Genomic DNA, 19598 nt, shown 5'->3' with positions numbered 1-19598 from the left:
TTATAAGAAATTCATCTCCAATCTATTGTAGTCGCCCCTGACACAGGAAGGGTTAATAATCACTGGAAAAAGCTTGCCAACAAACTGTGACCCGGAGGTGAGAAGGCCGGTTAGCCAATGAAGGGTAAGACACCCTGGGGGGGGCAACCTAAGCCAGGCGGCGGCCGCCCAGGGGCACAGATTGAGAAACGATATCGATATCGGGAGCAAGAGGGACCGTTGCCTAAGAGACCTTGCCTGCTCCGAGATAAAAATATAGGAGCACAGCAACAACATGATCATATCAAAACAGAGGCCAAGGGAGGGCTCCTTGAGAAATCACTAAGAATTCTTGGCATTCGCTAATTACTTCATCCAGAACACCTGTGTATGTTTAACAGATGTAAGCTATGGATATATTGAAATGCTGCTTATAATAAACTCAGAGTGGCCATCAGCCCTCTCCACATCTATCCTGATGTGTACATTGGATTGCGACACCGACATCTATTAGTATAAAGATGGCAACAGGAGGAAGACCTATAAACCAGACTGTTCAATAGAACATTTAGTAATACAGAAATCTTCTGTTACCTGAGCTGTCCAATGCAGTGGCCACTAGAGCAGTGGTTCTCAACTCGGGGCAAATGTGCCCACCCAGCAGATTTCTGAGTACTGGGGGACATTGTTGGTTCTCACAATTTGAAAAGTACTACTGACGTCTAGTGGGGAGAAGCCCAGGATGCTGCCAAACATCCTACAATGCCCAAAGCAATCTCCACAAAATACCACAGAGCAGGTGAAAATGTCAACTATGTTGAGGTGAAGAAAATCTGAACTGACCACATGTGCACTTGACCACTGAGCACCTGAGATGTAGCTAATGAAAATGGAGACATTAATTTTAAAATTATCTAATTTTAATTAACAACCTTTAATTTTAAAAGAATTTAAAATTTTTAAAATACACTTATGCAAGTTTATTTACGTATATGTAAATTATGTTGTGATAGAAATGAGCATAAATATAACCATTAGCATCTTGTGTCCTAAGTATTTCCATGTAAAGAACTGAGTATCTTCAAGGAAAAGGGAGACTCTGACGCGTAGTACTGGGAAACAGTGCACAGAAATAAAAGCAGAGAAGCAGATGCCCATGAGCCCTTAGGACACATGTCCAGGCACCAAACAGGTCAGAACAAAGGGACATCATCACAGGAAAGCTCCCCGTCTAGAATCACAGGCTACTCACTCTTGCAGGGTCTCCACCCTCTTTTCTTTGTACTGTAGTTCTTGCTTCATCTGGGTCAGCTCTCGTTTTAATCTGGAAAGCTAAAGACAAATTATATTTTGTTTTTTGGGTTTTTCCCCCAAAAAATCTATGAAAAATTATGTCTCCAGTTGTTGGCATTGTCATCTACATTCCGATTAGTTTGAAATTCACTGGATGGTTTACTGTCTCCATTAACCTCCACGAACAGGCAGAGAAAACAGCCATCCTAGTTGAAATGCCTTGCTTAGATACAAAAATCCCAAATTACTAACAGGTTCCTATTCACATGGAACTAGCAACTATTTTGTTTTTCAAGGTACTGATTTACACATTATAATTAGTAAACTTTATAAAACTGTTTTCATCTTTTCTCCTACTTACCACTCATAGAACCCACATAGAAAACACTGTTGTTAAAATAGTCTGGAGTGCTTATTTAAACAGATTTTGGGACCCTTTCCAGGCCTGTGTTAAAACTCAGGGAGTGGGCCTGGGAGCTCAGACTTTTAACCAACTCCCCAGGTGTTTTTCTCAGGTGTAGAATGTGACAACCTCTTCACTAAAAGATATGCTCTGGTTGAGGGAATGAAGCACCAGAACAGGAGGCTTCATTTCCAAGATGTCTCCTGTGCTTCACTGCAAATGGAACAAAATGGACCCCTGTCCAGACAACCAAGACAAGGGGCTCAAGGGGTAAAACAAGTGACACAGAAAGAATTGTGGTGTCACCAGGGCAGCCTCAGAACACTCTGGTCAAACACCACTACAGGAAAGATTCTCTAGGAACAGAGCAACCAGAGGAGTACAGCAGAGGCTAAAGTGGCTGAGGGTCAAGCTACTATAGGAAGCTAATATAGGGAAGCAGCCCTTGAGATTGAGCCCTGATGTCACCAATTCTTTCAAAATGTGGGTGAATCCAGCCCCAATAAAAACTTAACAGGATACAGGCAAGTCTTTGTTAGATGGGCTAAGGTTTTAACATGAAACTTTTTTCTTCCTGTTAAAGGAATTAAATGAACTATGACAAGTGATGCTACATGAAAAATATACATGGTGCTTCTAGCTGAGAAAGCACTCATTTTACTCACCCTATCCTGATGACTTGCTATTTCCACTTTAATTTGGAGTGGGTTCTACTTAGTATTTCTGGAATATCCAGAAAAGGCTAAACAGAAAGAAAATATTTTATTTTACAACAGATCCTATAAAATAAATAAATGTATAGAGAAAACAACTTCAGATTCACCTAATTAAATAATTAATTCTCAGTCTCAAACATAACAAGTTGGAATTAGCAATGGGAAGTACAGAATTAACATTTCACTGCCTCAAATTTTCTTAATGATTGATTTTTGTATGAGGCTTTGTTTGCAGATGACACGATCCTCTATGCATAAAATCTAAAAGAACTGATAAAAGTAAAAAAGGGGGTCCAGCCCTGTGGCCAACAGGCTATGTTCGTGCACTTAGGCAGCCAGGGGTTTGCAGGTTGGGATCCTGGGTGTGGACCTAGCACCACTCCTCAGGCCATGCTGTGGCAGCATCTCACACGGAGGAACTAGAATTACATACATATATCTAAGATGTAGAACTATGTACTGGGACTTTGGGGAGAAGAAAAAAAGAGGAAGACTGGCAACAGATGTTAGCTCAGGGACAATCTCCTCACCAAAATAAGGAGGGGGTGGGGATTGGCCTGGTGGCGTAGTTGTTAAGTTGTCATGCTTTGCTTCAGTGGCCTGGGGTTCACCAATTCAGATCATATATGCAGACCTACACATTGCTTGTTGGTCCATGCTGTGGTGGTGGTATCCCACATACAGAACAGAGGAAGACTGGTACAGATGTTAGCTCAGAGAAAATCTTCCTCACCAAAAAAAAAAAAAGCAACTCCAGAAACTAGTAAGTGATTACAGCAAGGTGGCAGGACACAAGCTTAATATACACAAGTCAAATCCCATGCCAGCAATAAACAAGTAAAACTTGGAATTAGGACACGTTATCATTTATGTGATAGCATAAAAAATAAAATACTTAGGTATAAATCTAATGAAACCTGTACAAAATTTATACAAGGAAAATTAGAAAACTCTGAAGAACAGAAATAAAGAAGAACTAAATATATGGAGGGATATTCCATGCACATGGAGAAGATAACTCAACATTGTCAAGTTGTCAATTCTTCCCAACTTGATCCATAGGTTGAAAATAATTCCAATCAAAATCTGAGCAACTTACTTTATGGACTGCAACAAATTCATTCTAAAGTTTATATGGAGAGACCAAGGAATGAAAACAGCCATAATATTGAAGCAGAAGAATGAAGTTGGAGTATGGACACTACCCAACTGGAAGACTTACTATAAAGCTAAAGTTATCAAGACAGTGTGGTACTGGCAAAAGAACAGATAAGCAAATCAGTGGGACAGAGCAGAGAGCTCAGAAATAGACTCCTACAAATGCAATATTAGCAAACATTTGGCCCTGTCAAAAATGTCCATGGATACATTTGGCCCACACTGAAAGGTTCTCGAAATTTGGTCTTTTGTGAAAAATGTCCATTGAGTCACATCAGCATCACAGTAGAGTGAGTTGTTCTCTTTGGCTCTCTTCAATAAGTTACAACTAGATGGACATTCATTAAGCAGCAGAGGATTCCCTACACAGTACAACAGGGTGCCTGAGAGATCCACACAGCAATGCAACTGAAGGTGGATGGACTAGATCCCAGGGAGACAGTGGAAGTAGGTGAGCATTCCCCTTCCCCTCCCTGGTTGCCACAAGTCAGGATGTGGATTCTCATACAGCAGCCAGCACCACTGTAACAGGAGGTTTGGGCACTCAGCCCAAGCAAACATTTTTGTAGTGGTAGCCTGGCCTATGGAAGCACCCACTGTGCCGCAGCAGCTCCACCTGTGGGAGAATGCTCCCTACCAAGTGGCAGTGGCTCAGCCCTCAGGAAAGTGCCTGCCCACACAGCACAGTGCAGGTAAGAAGCCCTGCCTGCTCAGAAGGCATCATGCCTGTGGAGCAAAGCAGCCTGCAGGTCCTACTGACTGGTGGCTCAGCCCCTGCACATACACTCCTCTCAGCTAGCACAGTGTAGTCAAGGTGCCCTACCCACTCAGGATGCACCCCACCCACAGAGCACAGCACCCTGTGGGACACACCAAGAGGTGGCTCAACCCCCACCTAGGAACCCGTCCTGCATTGAAGAGCAGCTCAGCAGTCTCCTATCAAGCCACACAGGCCCCACCCAGGTCAAACCAAGCCATCCACCAAGGAGAGGCCCCACCTAGGGGTGCAACCCACCTGCCCAGCACAGAGGCACTACACATGTGAGTGCAACCTGTAGAGTGGCTGCAGCCAGCCTGCGCAAACAGAGAAGCCCTACCCACACAACTTCCAGCAGATGGAGCGGGATGAGAAAACACAGCTCCAGCTGCGCTCCCCCCAGCAGTGTCACGTGGAATCTGTGACCTGATACTACCACAAATGTGCTGGCAAAGGATCAATTCATCAGACAGCATTAAGAAGTATAGTAACACTTCAGAGCAGAAGAAAAACGACAAGTCTCCAGAAGCCAATCCTGAAGTCACATAAATTTGTAATCTAAATGATACAGAATTCCAAATAGCTGTCATAAAGAAATTAAGTGAATTACAAGAGAACACAGAAAGACAGTTGAGTAAGCTCAGGAACAAAATTAATGAACAGAAGGAATATTTTACAAAGAGAATGAAGCTCTAAAAAACAAACCAAACAGAAGTTCTAGATATGAAGAATGCAACTAATAAGATAAAAAATAATCTAGAAACCATAAAAAACAGACTAAAGTTATGGAGGGTAGAATTAGTGAATTAGAGGACAGAAATATAGAAATGCTTCAGGTAGAGGAGGAGAACTAAGATCTTTTAAAGACAAAGAAATACTTTGAGAAATATTCTAATGAATTAGGAAAAGCAACATAAGGATGATAGGTATCCAATGGGAGAACAGAGGTAGAAGGGAGAAGAGACCTTGTTCAAAGAAATGATAGCTGAGAACTTCCCAAACCTAGGAAAAGAGACAGAATTACAATTATATGAAGAACAACAGAACTCCTTATTACATCAATGCATAAAGACCTTCTCCAAGGCATATAATAGTGAAACTGGCAAAAGTCAATGACAAAGAAAAAATATTAAGGGCAGCAAGGGAAAAGAAAATATCCTATAAAGGAACCCCCAAATAAGCTTTCAGCAGATTTCTCAGCAGAAACTTTACAGGCTAACAGAGAGTGGATGACATATTCAAAAGATGAAAACTTTCAGCCAAGAAAGCTCTATGCAGCGAAACTATCCTTCAGATAACATGGAGAATAAAAGTTTTCCCAGATACACACAAGCTGAAGGAGTTCTTCACTAGTCCTCCCTTACAAGAAATGATGAAGGAGGTACTCCTGTAACGAAAAGGCAAAGGTTTAAAAATCTAAGAAAGAGATAAATAGACAGACAAAAATCAGAAAATTGTTACTCTCTATCAAAACAGGTAAGCAAACTCTTAATTATAAGAAAAAATAAAGAGAAGGTAAGCATCAAAAATAATTATGAACACTTTAATTTACTCATAAATTCACAACACAAATAATAATTTATGACAACAATAACTCAGAAGGGGAAGAGGAGAGGGATGGAATCTGCTTAGGCTAATGGAGATAAGAGGCTCTCAGAAAATGGACTATCTCATCTATGATGTCTTTTATACAAACTTCTTGGTAACCACTAAACAAAAACATCAAAGCATTAAGTTAAATATAATTAAAATTAATTATAAATAAAAAGAAAACTGAGAAAAACCACCACAGAAAACCACCAAGCTGAAATGGCAGTCAGAAATACAAGGGAAAAGAAACACTGGAAATACAGAACACCAGGAAAACAAAAGATAAAACAGCAGCATTAAGCCCTCATGTATCAATAATCACTCCAAATGTAAATGGATAGAATTCTCCAATCAAAAGACAAAGAATTGCTGGATGAATTAAAAAATAAGACCCAACAATGTGCTGCCTCCAGGCAACATATGTCAGCTCTAAAGACAAACAAAGGCTCAGTATGAAGCGATAAGAGAGAATCCTCCAAGAAAACAGCAAAGGAAAGCAAGTGTTGCCACACTCATATCAGAAAAAGCAGAATTCAAGTTAAAAAAGACAAATACAGGCAGTATATAATTATAAAAGAGACATTCCACTAAGAGGACATAACACCCATGAATATATATACACCTAACACAGGAGCACCAAATATACTAATAAAGCAACTACTAGCAGACTAAAGGGAGAGATTAAGAACAACACAATAGTAGTAGGGGACCCTAACACACTTCTTACATTAGTGGACAGATCATACAGACAGGAAGTCAACAAGGAAACAGTGGCCTCAAAGGAAATACTAGACCAGATGGACTTAACAGATGTATATAGAATATTCCATCCAAAAACAGAATTCACATTCTTCTCAAGTGTACATGAAACATTCTCAAAGATGGACCATATGATGGGAAACAAGGCAAGCCTCAATAAATTTAAGAAGATTGAAATCATATCAAGCATCTTTTCTGACCATAATGGTATGAAACTATCAATCAACTATAAATAAAAACATAATATACCAATTCTTATGGGATGCAGCAAAAGCAGTATGAAGAGTGAAATTTATAGCAATATAGGCCTATCTCAACAAATAAGAAAAATCTCAAATAAATAATCTTAAACTACACCTAACAGAACTAGAGAGAGAACACAGAAAGCCCAAAATCAGCAGAAGGAGGGAAATTAGCAAAAACTAGAACAGAAATAAATGGAGAAGAGAGTAAGATAACAATAGAAAGGATCAACAAAACCAAGAACTTGTTCTTTGAGAAGATAAAATTGATAAACCATAGCAAGACTCACTATGAAAAGAGAAGGCACAAATAAATAAATTGAAAATAAAAGAGTAGAAATTTAACAGATATCACAAAAATACAATTATTAGAGAATACTATGAAAAAGTCTATGTCCACAAATAAGATAATCTAGAAGAAACAGATATATTCTTAGAGTCATACAACCTCCCAAAACTGAATCAAGAAGAAATAGAGATTCTTAATAGACCAATCACAACTAAAGAGATAAAAACAGCAGTCAAAAACCTCCCAAAAAACAAAAAGTCCAGGATCAGATGACATCTCTGGAGAATTGTACCAAATATTAACAGAAGATTTAATACCTGTCCTTCTCAAACAATTTCAAATGATTGAAGAAGACACCACAAAGGCTTCCTAACTCATTCTACGAGCACAACATTATCCTGATACCCAAATCAGACAAGGACAACACAAAGTAGGAAAATTACAGGCCAATATCTGATGAACATAGAGGCAAACAAATCATCAACAAAATATTGGAAAATCAAAATACGAACACATTAAAAGGATCATATGCCAAGAAAACGTGAGATTTATACCAGGGACACAGGGATAGTTCAAAATCCACAAATCAATCAATGTAATACACCACATTAACAAAACGAGGAAGAAAAGTCACATGATCATCTCAGTTGATGCAGAGAAAGCATCTGACAAAATCCCACATAGATTTATGATTAAAAAAAAAGTCTCAATAAAATTGGTACAGAAGGGAAGTACCACAACATAACAAAGACTATATATGACAAACCCACAGCCAACATCACATTTAATGGTGAAAAACTGAAAACCATTCCTCTGAGAACAGAAAGAAGACAAGGGTCCCCACTCTCATCACTCTTATTCATCACATTCCTGGAGGTTTGGGGCACAGCATTGAGGCTGAAAAAGAAGTGAAAGGAATCCAAACTAGAAAGGAAAAGCAATACTTTGTGGATGACATGATTCTATATATAGAAAATGCTAAAGAATCCAGCAGAAAACTGTTAGAAATAATTAACAACTACAGCAAAGCTTCACGATAAAAAATCAACATACAGGGGTTAGCTCTGTGGCCGAGTGGTTAAGTTTGCACGCTTCGCTGCAGCAGCCCAGGATTCAGATCCTGGGCGTGGACATGGCACCACTTGTCAGGCCACGTTGAGGCGGTGTCCCACATCCCACAACTAGAAGGACCTACAACTAAGATGTACAACCATGTACAGGGGGTTGGGGAAGATAAAGCAGAAGGGAAAAAAAAAAAGATTGGCAACAGTTGTTAGCACAGGTGCCAATCTAGAAAAAAAAAGCAACATACAGAAATCAACTGTATTTCTATACAATAATAAAAAAAACTAGCAGAAAGAGAAGTCAAGAATACAACCCCACTTACAAGCGCAATAAAAATATGTACGAATTTATCTAAACAAGGAGGTGAAAGACTTGTACACTGAAAACTATAAAACATTGAAAGAAACTGAAGAAGACAAAGAAACGGAAACACATTTCATGCTTATGGATTGGAAGAATAAACAGTTAAAAAGTCCATATACTAAAAGCAACCTACAGATTCAATGCAATCTCAATCAGAATCCCAAAAACATTCTTCATGAAAACTGAAAAAAGAATCTTAAAATTTACATGGAACAACAAAAGACGCCAAATAGCCAAAGCAATCTGGAGAAAAAAGAACAAAGCTAGAGGCATCACAATTCCTGACTTCAAAATATACTACAAAGCTATAGTAATCAAAACAGTATAGTACTGGCACAAAAACTGACACGTAGATCAATGCAACAGAATTGAAAGCCCTGAAATAAAACCACACATCTACAGACAGCTAATCTTTGACAAAAGAGCCAAGAACACACAATGGACAAAGGAAAATCTCTTCAATAAACAGTGTTTGGAAAACTGGACAGCCACATGCAAAAGAAGGAAAGTAGACCATTATCTAACACCATACCCAAAAATTCACTCAAAATGGATTAAAGACTTGAAGGGAAGGCCCAAAACCATAAAACACCTTGAAGAAAATGTAGGCAGTACACTCTTTGACATTGGTCTCAGCAGCATGTTTTCAAATACTATGTCTACCAGGCAAGGGAACCAAAAGAAAAAGATTAATAGATGGGAGGCCAGCCTGGTTGTGCAGCAGTTAAGTTTGCACATTCCTCCTGGGTGGCCTGGGATTCACCAGTTCAGATCTCAGGTGCAGACCTACACACCACTTGTCCATCCATGCTGTGGCAGGCATCCCACATATATACTAGAGGAAGATGGGCACAGATGTTAGCTCAGCGCCAGTCTTCCTTGGCAAAAAGAGGAGGATTAGCAGTAGATGTTAGCTCAGGGCTAATCTTCCTCAAAAAAAGGTTAGCAAATGGTACTACATCAAACTAAAAAGCTTCTGCAAGGCAAAATAAACTATCAACAAAACAAAACCACAAGCCACCAACCAGAAAAAATATTTCCAAATCATATATCTGACAACAGGTTAATTTCCAAAATATATAAGGAACTCACACAACTCAACAACAAAAAAACAATCAAAAAATGGGCAGAGGATATGAACAGACATTTTTCCAAAGAAAATGTACATGTAGCCAACAGGCACATGAAAACATGTTCACTATTATTAACTATTAGGGAAATGGAAATCAAAACCACAATGAGATATCACCTTATACATGTTTGAATTAATTAAAAAGACAAAAAATAAATGTTGAAGAGGATGTAGAGAATAGGGAACCTTCATACACTGTTGGTGGGAATGCAAACTGGTGCAGCCACAATGGAAAACAGTATGGAGAGTTCTCAAAAAATTAAAAATAGAAACACCACACAATCTAGCTGTCCCACTACTGGAAATTTATCCAAAGAACATGAAATCAACCACTGAAAGAGATTTATGCACCCTTATCTTCATTGGCGTTATTTACAATTCCCAAGATTTGGAAGCAACCCAAGTGCCCAATAACAGATGAAATGGATAAATAAGATGTACTGTGTATATATACACATACTCACATACACATAAATATATATATATATATATATAATGGAAATTATTCAGCCATTAAAAAAAGACAAAATCATCCCATTTGCAACAACATTGACGGACCTTGAGGGTATGAGCAAAATAAGCCAGGCAGAGAAAGATAAATACCATATGATTTCACTCATATGTGAAAGATTAACATGGATAAAGAAAGTAGATTAGTGGTTTCCAGAGGGGAAGGGGGTAGGGGAGTGGGTGAGAGGGGTAACAGGGCACACATTTATGGGTGATGCTTTCCATGGACATATACTCTCTTAACATAATCCATTAGATCACCTAAATTTTCTTCTACATACTCCACAACATACTCAGAAGTTTCCTTTACATTTTCCAAAAACACAAATGGAAGTACAAACCACATGGATGTACATTTACAAGTACTACTTTCTATTGTCACATTCTTGTGTTAGACCCAAAGAAGATATTTTTTGCCACAGTGATTGTGAAAAGTGAAACACACATCCTTTGCTTGTGCAGTTGGTAGGAATAGTTGAATTGCATTCATATTTGCAATCTTGAAATCCATCAATCATAATGAAGAATGAATGTTGAGATTTCTTTCCTGTGCAAAAGAATTTCTCATATTACCTGTAAGCATCTTCTCACTTTTTCATTGTTAGTGCATACATTAATGCCATAGTTTAACCCAATATTACAGTGTTCACAGTAAATAAATCAGTGAAACTGAGTTGGTGTCATCTTGAAGGTGCCATCACTGCACAATGTGGTACTGGCACTTTATCAAATATTATCATAAGTTGTACAAATAAGAATTCTTTCATCATCTTGAACACAGGAATCATACATAAGAAATGGTTCTCTGCATCTGGTCACTTTTTATTACTCCAGAATTTCATTTCTGCACAGTGAGTTGGGCTTGGAGGTCGGTATCTGTTTTGAATTGTATTTACTTGCTTTTTTAACAAGTTTCTTTCCGGTAATATGAACAGGACCTCCTCATCATGAATATCATGGAGAGTTCTTCAAAGTACCTGTGAGGGTGTTGCATTTTGTTCTTCTGCATATTGTTTTAATCTGTTTGGGGTTTTTCCTACTTCCCTTTCAATGATAATGTGGTGCTGTTTTCCTGTCCTACTTTGAATGATTGTCATGTTACCCAAATCCTGACTAGTTGCATCTTGGGCACTGCAAATTCTCCTTTCTTCACAGTGCCAGCCCTTTTACTCCTCTCTGTGTTCAGAAATGGAAGCAGATCACAAACCTAAAATGTAAAAGGAAAAACTATAAAACTCCTAGAAGATAACATAGGAGAAAACCTAAATGACATTGGGTATAGGATGTGTTTTTAGATAAAACACCAAAGACATGATCCATGAAAAGAATAATGGATAAGCTCAACATTAAAATTGAAAACCTCAACTTTGTGAAAGACACTGTCAAGAGAATGAGAAGACAGGGGCCAGCCTGGGGGCACAGCGGCTAAGTTCCCATGTTTCGCTTTGGTGGCCCATGGTTTTCCGGTTTGAATCTCAGATGCTGACCTATGCACTGCTTGTCAAGGCATGCTGTGGCAGGTGTCGCACATATAAAGCAGAGGAAGATGGGCACGGATGTTAGCTCAGGGCCAGTCTTCCTCAGCAAAAAGAGGAGGATTGGCAGCAGATGTTAGCTCAGGGTTAATCTTCCAAAAAACAAAACACACAAACAACAAAACCAAACAAACAAAAAAGAGAATGAGAAGAAAGTCCACAGGCTGGGAGAAAATCTTTGCAAAAGACACATCTGATAAAGGACTGTTATCCAAAATATGTCAAGAACTCTTAAAAATCAACAACAGGAGTACAAACAATTAAATGGCCCAAAAACCTTAACAGACATCACACCAAAGAAGATATACAGATGGCAAAGCACATGAAACAGATACTGCACATCATATGCCATCACGGGAATGCAAACTAAAGCCAACAGTGAAATGCCACCACACACCTATCAGAATGGCAAAAATCCAGCATACTGACAACATCAAAGGATGCTGAGGATGCAGAGCAACACAAAGTCTCAATTCTTGGGAATGCAAAATGATGCAGAGATTTGGAAGACCATTTGGCAGTTTCTTACAAAACTAAACACAGTCTTACTATACCATTCAGCAATCATGCTCCTTGATAGTTAATAAAAGGAGCTGAAAACATACATCCACATAAAAACCTCATACTACAGTAGGTTCATAATTCATAATTGTCAAAACCTGGAAGCAACCATGATATCCTGCAAAAGGTGAATGCTAAATAAACTGTGGTACACTTAGACAATGGAAGATTATTCAGCACTAAAAAGAAATGAGCCATCAAGCCATGAAAAGACATGAAGGAAACTTAAATGCATATTACCAAGTGAAAGATGCCAATCTGAAAAGCCTACACACTGTATGATTCCAACTTTATGACACTCTGGAAAAAGCAAAATTATGGAGACAATATAAAGATTAGCAGTTGTCACAGGTTGCAGGGAGGTAGGAACAAACAGGTAGAACACAGTATTTTCAGTGCAGTGAAAATACTTTGCATGATACTATAACTGTGGATACATGTCATTATATATTTGTCCAAACTCAAAAACTGTACAGTAGCAAAAATAAGCCCTAATGTAAACTATGGACTTTGGGTAATAAAATAAAATGTCAATATATGTTCATAAATTTTAATATACTGATGTGGGATGCTAATATGGGGTAGGTATGCTTAGGGGTAAGGGGAGACAGTGGGAATTGGGAATACTGTACACTTCCTGCCAAATTTTGCTATGAAGATAAAACTTCTGTAAAATATAAAGTATAATTTTTTTAATAAAAATCTTTTCTAAAGATTTTATTTTTCCTTTTTCTCCCCAAAGCCCCCCAGGACATAGTTGTATATTTTTAGTTGTGGGTCCTCCTAGTTGTGGCACGTGGGATGCCACCCCAGCATAGCCCGATGAGAGGTGCCATGTCAATGCCCAGGATCCAAACCAGCAAAAATCCTGGGCCACCAAAGGGGAGCATGAAAACTTAACCACTCGGCCACAAGGCCAGCCCCAAAAATAAAGTATATGTCTTTTTTAAAATTCTAGCTTTACATTAATGTGGCAGTGTCTCCAGGCCAGAGAAAAAGCAATTCCTTCAAAGATTTTTCTCCACACAAACTGAACTGAAGCACCCACCACTTTTACTCATTCTGACTTGTCTTTATAGATACCTAGATAAAACAGCACATGGCTTAATGCTTTCTTCTTTTTTTTTATGGAGTTATTGATAGGTTACAATCTTGTGAAATTTCAGTTGTACATTAATGTTTGTCAGTCATGTTGTAGGTGCACCACTTCACCCTTTGTGCCGACCCCCCACCCCACCTTTCCCCTGGTATCCACTAAACTGTTCTTAATCCCTAATTTTAAATTCCTCATATGAGTGGAGTCATACACAGATTATCTTTCTCTCGCTGGCTTATTTCACTTAACATAATTCTCTCAAGGTCCATCCATGTTATTGCAAATGGAATGATTTTGTTCTGTTTTGCAGCTGAGTAGTATTCCATTGTATATATGTACCACATCTTCTTTATCCATTCGTCTGTTGATGGGCACTTAGGTTGCTTCCATGTCTTGGCTATTGTAAATAATGCTGCAATAAACATTGGGGTGCATAGGACTTTTGGGATTGCTGACTTCAAGCTCTTTGGATAAATACCAAGTAGTGGGATGGCTGGATCGTATGGTAGTTCTATTTTTAATTTTTTGAGAACTCTCCATACTGTTTTCCATAGTGGCTGCACCAGTCTGCATTCCCACCAGCAGTGTATGAGGGTTCCTTTTTCTCCGCAACCTCTCCAACATTAGCTGCTATTAGTTTTAGATATTTTTGTCATTCTAATGGGTGTATTAATGCTTTCTTAAATAGTGCAGTGCACATGATTTAGAGTCTTTGCACAGACACAGCATCATTATAATGAATAGCCAATACTTGGGGGTGAATAAGTTAGGAACAGCTGCTTATCCGTGTGCTAAGAACAGTTAGCCAATTTCTGTTTGCAGAGACAGCTACAAGCCTTTTCCAGTGTTTCAAGAACTGAAGCAGCTACTGGCCACTTCTAATTCCTATCGCCCCATTCACCTCTCTGTATTGCTATTTCTTGATGCATCTGTCTCCTTTTTCTTAGGCTGCTGTGTTGCCATGATGTGGCTTCTATCCCTGCGTGAGCTCGTGGATTGCTCCTTTGTTTTCATCTGTGAGTCACCTGACACTGGCATAATCTGCCTCTGTGTCATTTTCATTAACTTCACCAGCAGAAGACCTATCTGCAGGGTCAGGATCCTTTCTTTTATTCCTTTGATTGGAGTACAGAAGGCTGTCAGTCCGATAACTTAGACGCCAACACCAAGAAACTAGTTCAAAATCATTTCCTGATTTTATGTTGGAAAGGATGGCTGAAACTCATCAAGTGGCTTAAAAAGCAAGATTATTTAATGGTCTCAAGTAGAACCACATCCAAAGTTAATCAGAGCCATTCATATAGCTCCTTTTGGAAAAAAACAGTTCTATGGAAAATCTACTAGTTAGAATTCCAAACAATTGAATCCACTGAAAATAAATTTCTGGTACAGATTAAAGTGATTGCCAAAATTATCTCAATTTTCATTTATTTAGAAACATAGTCACTCAAAAACACTGGAGTAAAACATTTTAAAAATAGAATTCTTTCAAGGCCAGCCAAGTGGTTAAGTTTGCATGCTCCACTTTAGCAGTGCAGGGTTTGCTGTTCTGGATGCTGGGTGCAGACCTGAGTACCACTCATCAAGCCATGCTATAGTGGCATCCCACACACAAAACAGAGGAAAAAAACAAATAAATAAAAAACAAAATAAACAAATTTTTTAAAAAATTAAAAAATAAAAATAGAATTCTTTCTTAGCCCAGACTATCCTTTTCCAAGTTATATTTATTTTGCTTGACTCTTTTGTTCCATTTTTTTTTTAAAGATTGGCACCAGAGCTAACAACTGTTGCCAATCTTCTTTTTTTTTCCTGATTTATCTCCCCAAACCCCCCCGTACATAGTTGTATATCTTAGTTGCAGGTCCTTCTAGTTGTGGGATGTGTGACATCACCTCAACGTGGCCTGACTAGCAGTGCCATGTCTGCACCCAGGATCCGAACCCGGGGCCGCCGCAGCGGAGCGCACAAACTTAACCAGTGGGCCACAGGGCCGGCCCCTGTTCGATTTTTTAAGATGAGAAGCAAAAGCAACACCTCAAACAATGCCCATAAAGACAAAAATCATTCATACAAAATCTCCACATTAAACTTCTGGTTTAGAAAAAAAATAAGTTCCTAGACCAGATCTTAAAGCCTTTGCAGTTGGGACCAGGATAAAACACAAATGAGCCTAATGACACACACTTCCACATATGTCAACTTGCAAACGAGGAAGATAATGGCCAAATTATTACCTGGCTCTTTCTCATAAGGATAGAAAATAATCCTGCCACCAAAGTTCAACAATGCTAACAGCAGTGTTGAACAATAATCTAAAACTGTTGTAATAAAATTCTTCCTGTGCAATTTCATAAGGAAAATAACAGAGATTTGAAATGCACAGGAGAGATACAGTGGATACTGTTAGTCACGAAGGCAGCAACCTTTCCCCCATTTCAAAAGAGAAGGAAAGAAAACAGTCAAAGGATGGACTTGTAGCCTCATAAGAAAAGCTGGTGGGACAATGGCCAATAAGGTCCATCCTTACCAGGCCCTGACACGAGACTTTAGGGTGAATCAGCACTTTTTCACCTTAGATAAGGCAAAAAAATCTCTTCCAGACACCCAAGGAGACTTTCAGTGTAAGACCTACCCAGGTAGTTCCTAGAAGCCAGGGAAACAAAGACACTCCTGCTGCTAGAATTGGTTTTTGTAGTCAATCTAGACCAGTGAATTTCATTCTAGGGAATCACCTGGAGAACTTTAAAAACAAAAATGCCTGGTCCCACCCAAGGCCAATTAAATCTAAATCTCCTGGAGCGGGATCCAGATATCAGCATTTTTTTAAACAGTGGAAAAACAGACATAACATAAAATTTACCATCTTAGCCACTTTTAAATATACATCTTAGTGGCATTATGTCCATTAATAACGTTGTGCAAACATCAGCACCATCCATCTCCCGAACACTTTCCAACTTGCAAAACTAAAACTCTGTATTCATTGAACAGTAGCTCTCTGTTCTCCTCTCCATAACGCCCCTGGTGTCCTCCATTCTATTTTCTGTCTCTACGAATTTGCTTTTTCTGGATATTGCCACCAACAGCTCCCAATATGGGCCCAATACCTCTGTCATGTAAGAGATATTTGTTAGATCAAGAAAATTCATGCTAACAGAACCACTGCACTAAACCTTTATTTATCCTATGGCCAAAAATAATTCATTTGATCATGTCTAATACGGTTTTCCTCATTAACAGTTGAGTTACCTGGTAGTTCAGGTTAAATACAAATTAAAAGAGCTTGGTCAAAACCCCAGAGAGAGCAGCAATCTGATAAACCACTTGGATTATACCTAAATTCTATCTGTAGTCTTTTCCCTTTTGAGACAAGCCCCAGCAAGATCCACTGGCATCCCTGCCCTTCATGAAAACACACAAGCCCAATCTGGCCTCCAAGAAAACCTACACAAATAGACGCAGCGATTATGTCTACAAAGAGACTTCTGTCAGGTCAGCAAAGGGAATCTGATGGGCATGTTACTATCTTGAGTCAACACCACAGTCATCAACTTCCTCCACTCTTTAAGAATCATCAATCACACTTCAAAGACAGCAACCTGAGTGTTTAACAATGTTTTCTGTTTCTTTTTACTGGGCATTATTAAAATTCCACAAAGCACAGGAAGGACTGTAATTCATTCTTTGCCCAAGTATCAAGGGAGTGAAAGAGCTACAGCAATATAAAAACTGAACCTGTTGATACGCCAGTCCCATATGACCACGAGTAATAAATATACTTATCCTACAGGCTCAGAATTCTTCTATCTTTAAGCAGATCCGAAGTCAAGCCAAAAACTGGTTTTTTCCCACCATGTCCCCTCATAATGGGTCTGGAATTAAACAAGCTGTTCATGGGGCTGGTTCCGAGTGGTTAAGTTCACGCGCTCCGCACCTGATGGATCAAGATTTATTCTCTATTAGGGTATTCCATGGGTTGTCTTCACTATGCAATAGATTTACTCAAGTACATGCTCATAAAAAAGGACAGATACTCATTGAACCCATGCTAACATCACTTACATTCAATTATTAAGATAAGGAAAACAGACAGATACTTGTATGTCAATGTTCAATGCAGCATTATTCATCATAGCCAAAAGGTAGGCATAACTCAAGTAACCATTTGACACATGAAAGGATAAACAAAATGTAGCATATTCATATAGGGAATATTATTCAGCCATAAAAAGAACTGAAGTTCTGATACATGCTACATAGATAAACCTTGAAGACATTTTGTAGATGACGAAAGCCAGTCACAAAAGGACAAATATTGCACCATTCCCTATATATGAGATATTTGGAATAGGCAAATCCTAGAGAAAAAATACATTAGAGGTTACCAGGGGCTAGGGGGATGAGGAATAGGGAGGTACTGTTTAATCATTACAGAGCTTCTGTTCAAGGTGATGAAAAAATTTTGGAAATAGATAGTGGTGACGTTGAACACCACTGTGAATATAATTAATGCCAAGAAATTACACCCTTAAAAATGGCTACAATGACAAATTCTGCTACATATACAACTTTTAAAAATTAATGATGTAATACACCAAAACCACTCAAACACTTTAAATGGGTGAATTGTACAATATATGAATTCTACCTCAACAAAACTGTTTTTAAAAAGTATTAAGAAAAACATAAAATTATATTTTCAACTAAATCGAAGTAAAATTCAGATAAACTGATATCAACAGTAACTAATTTATGCACTATGTCAGCTTAAATATAATTCCCAAAATTCTTAGTTAGCTTTAAAACCTAGGGTAAATATTGTTAAGTAATAATTTTTGTACATATGGATAGTTTCTAAGTCATATAGAATGCTCAAACATTGGTTGCCAAGTGTAGTCCTTATCTATCTTTGCTTCTTTGCTTCTTATTTTTATATTATGAGGTAGCTAGACCTTTCGCTTATTGTCATGAAAATGTTAATAACTGCCATTTTAAGAAGGTATAAAACAGATGTATATGGCTGTGGGGGTCATATTATATGCTTTTGTAAACTCTGTTGATTTCATAAGACATTAAATGATAAAATGGTAGACAGTTTTCAATGCCTACCTCACAGTTCTCTCTCTGAACCAGACTTCGCTACTGTGGTAAAAATTTCAATAAAGGTGATTCAGGCTATACTGTCAACAACAGGAGCCAAAGAGTACATCTTCATGCAGCATTTTCTTCATGAGAAAACACAAGCAAATTTTGAAAATAAATGTATGTTTGTAGTATAGTCTACAGTCAGCCCTGGTGATCTATTGGTTAAGATTTAGTGCTCTCACCACCAGGCCAGGTTTGTTTCCCAGTCAGGGAATTCCACCACTGGTATGTGGGTTGTCACACTATTGCAGGTGCATGTTGCTGTGATGCTGAAAGCTATGCCATCGGGATTTCAAACACCAGCAGGGTCACCGATGGTCGACAGGTTTCAAAGGAGCTTCCAGATGATGACAGACTAGGAAAAAGGACCTGGCCACCCACTTCTGAAAACATCAGCTACGAACACCCTATCAAGTGCAACAAAGCACTGTCTGATAAAGTACCAGAAGGGGAAAGAATAGTGAAAAAGACCATGCAGGGTTTCACTCTGCTATACAGAGAGTTGCTAGTAGTCAGAATCTACTCAGCAGGAATAACAACAAATTATACTCTACACTGATAAAAGCACTGGTGAAAAGTCATACATTTGCATTTAAGGCAAAATTACCCAATAAGTGTGACCTGCCAAAAAACTAAATCCTGTGCGATTACCTGAGAGTATGGGGATCTCCACAGTGAAGCTTTATGGATTTTTAATAGAAGGTCTGCCAGCTGCAGGATTCCTTTGACCTCCATTTCTTTGACCTCCCCACACCTGACTTCTGCCTTGGCATAAGCATTAGCTGAACGTTGTTGATTCTTGCATTCACCACAATTTCTCTCATATAATACCTGCATTTTCTACTCCTACTGCCACTAATCTCTCTAGCTCAGATGTGTCACCACCAATGAAAATCTCCAATATCTTCCAAATGGTATTTTGACTCAGAAACCCACGCAACTCACACTTTGTACTGGGCTAACTGATCAAATGTTGACATCACAAGTAACCTAAGTGAGACA

At 38.6% G+C, this 19598-nt stretch overlaps 1 pseudogene; it reads right to left on the bottom strand.

Moving 5' to 3' along the window:
• LOC124234179 (protein WWC3-like) overlaps nucleotides 1–19598 on the bottom strand; it is a 109616-nt pseudogene that overhangs the window by 72493 nt on the left and 17525 nt on the right.

This window comes from Equus quagga, unplaced genomic scaffold, assembly GCF_021613505.1.
Source record: "Equus quagga isolate Etosha38 unplaced genomic scaffold, UCLA_HA_Equagga_1.0 72560_RagTag, whole genome shotgun sequence".
NCBI classification, from domain to species: Eukaryota; Metazoa; Chordata; class Mammalia; order Perissodactyla; family Equidae; genus Equus; species Equus quagga.
This window is presented reverse-complemented; position numbering and strand designations above follow the sequence as displayed.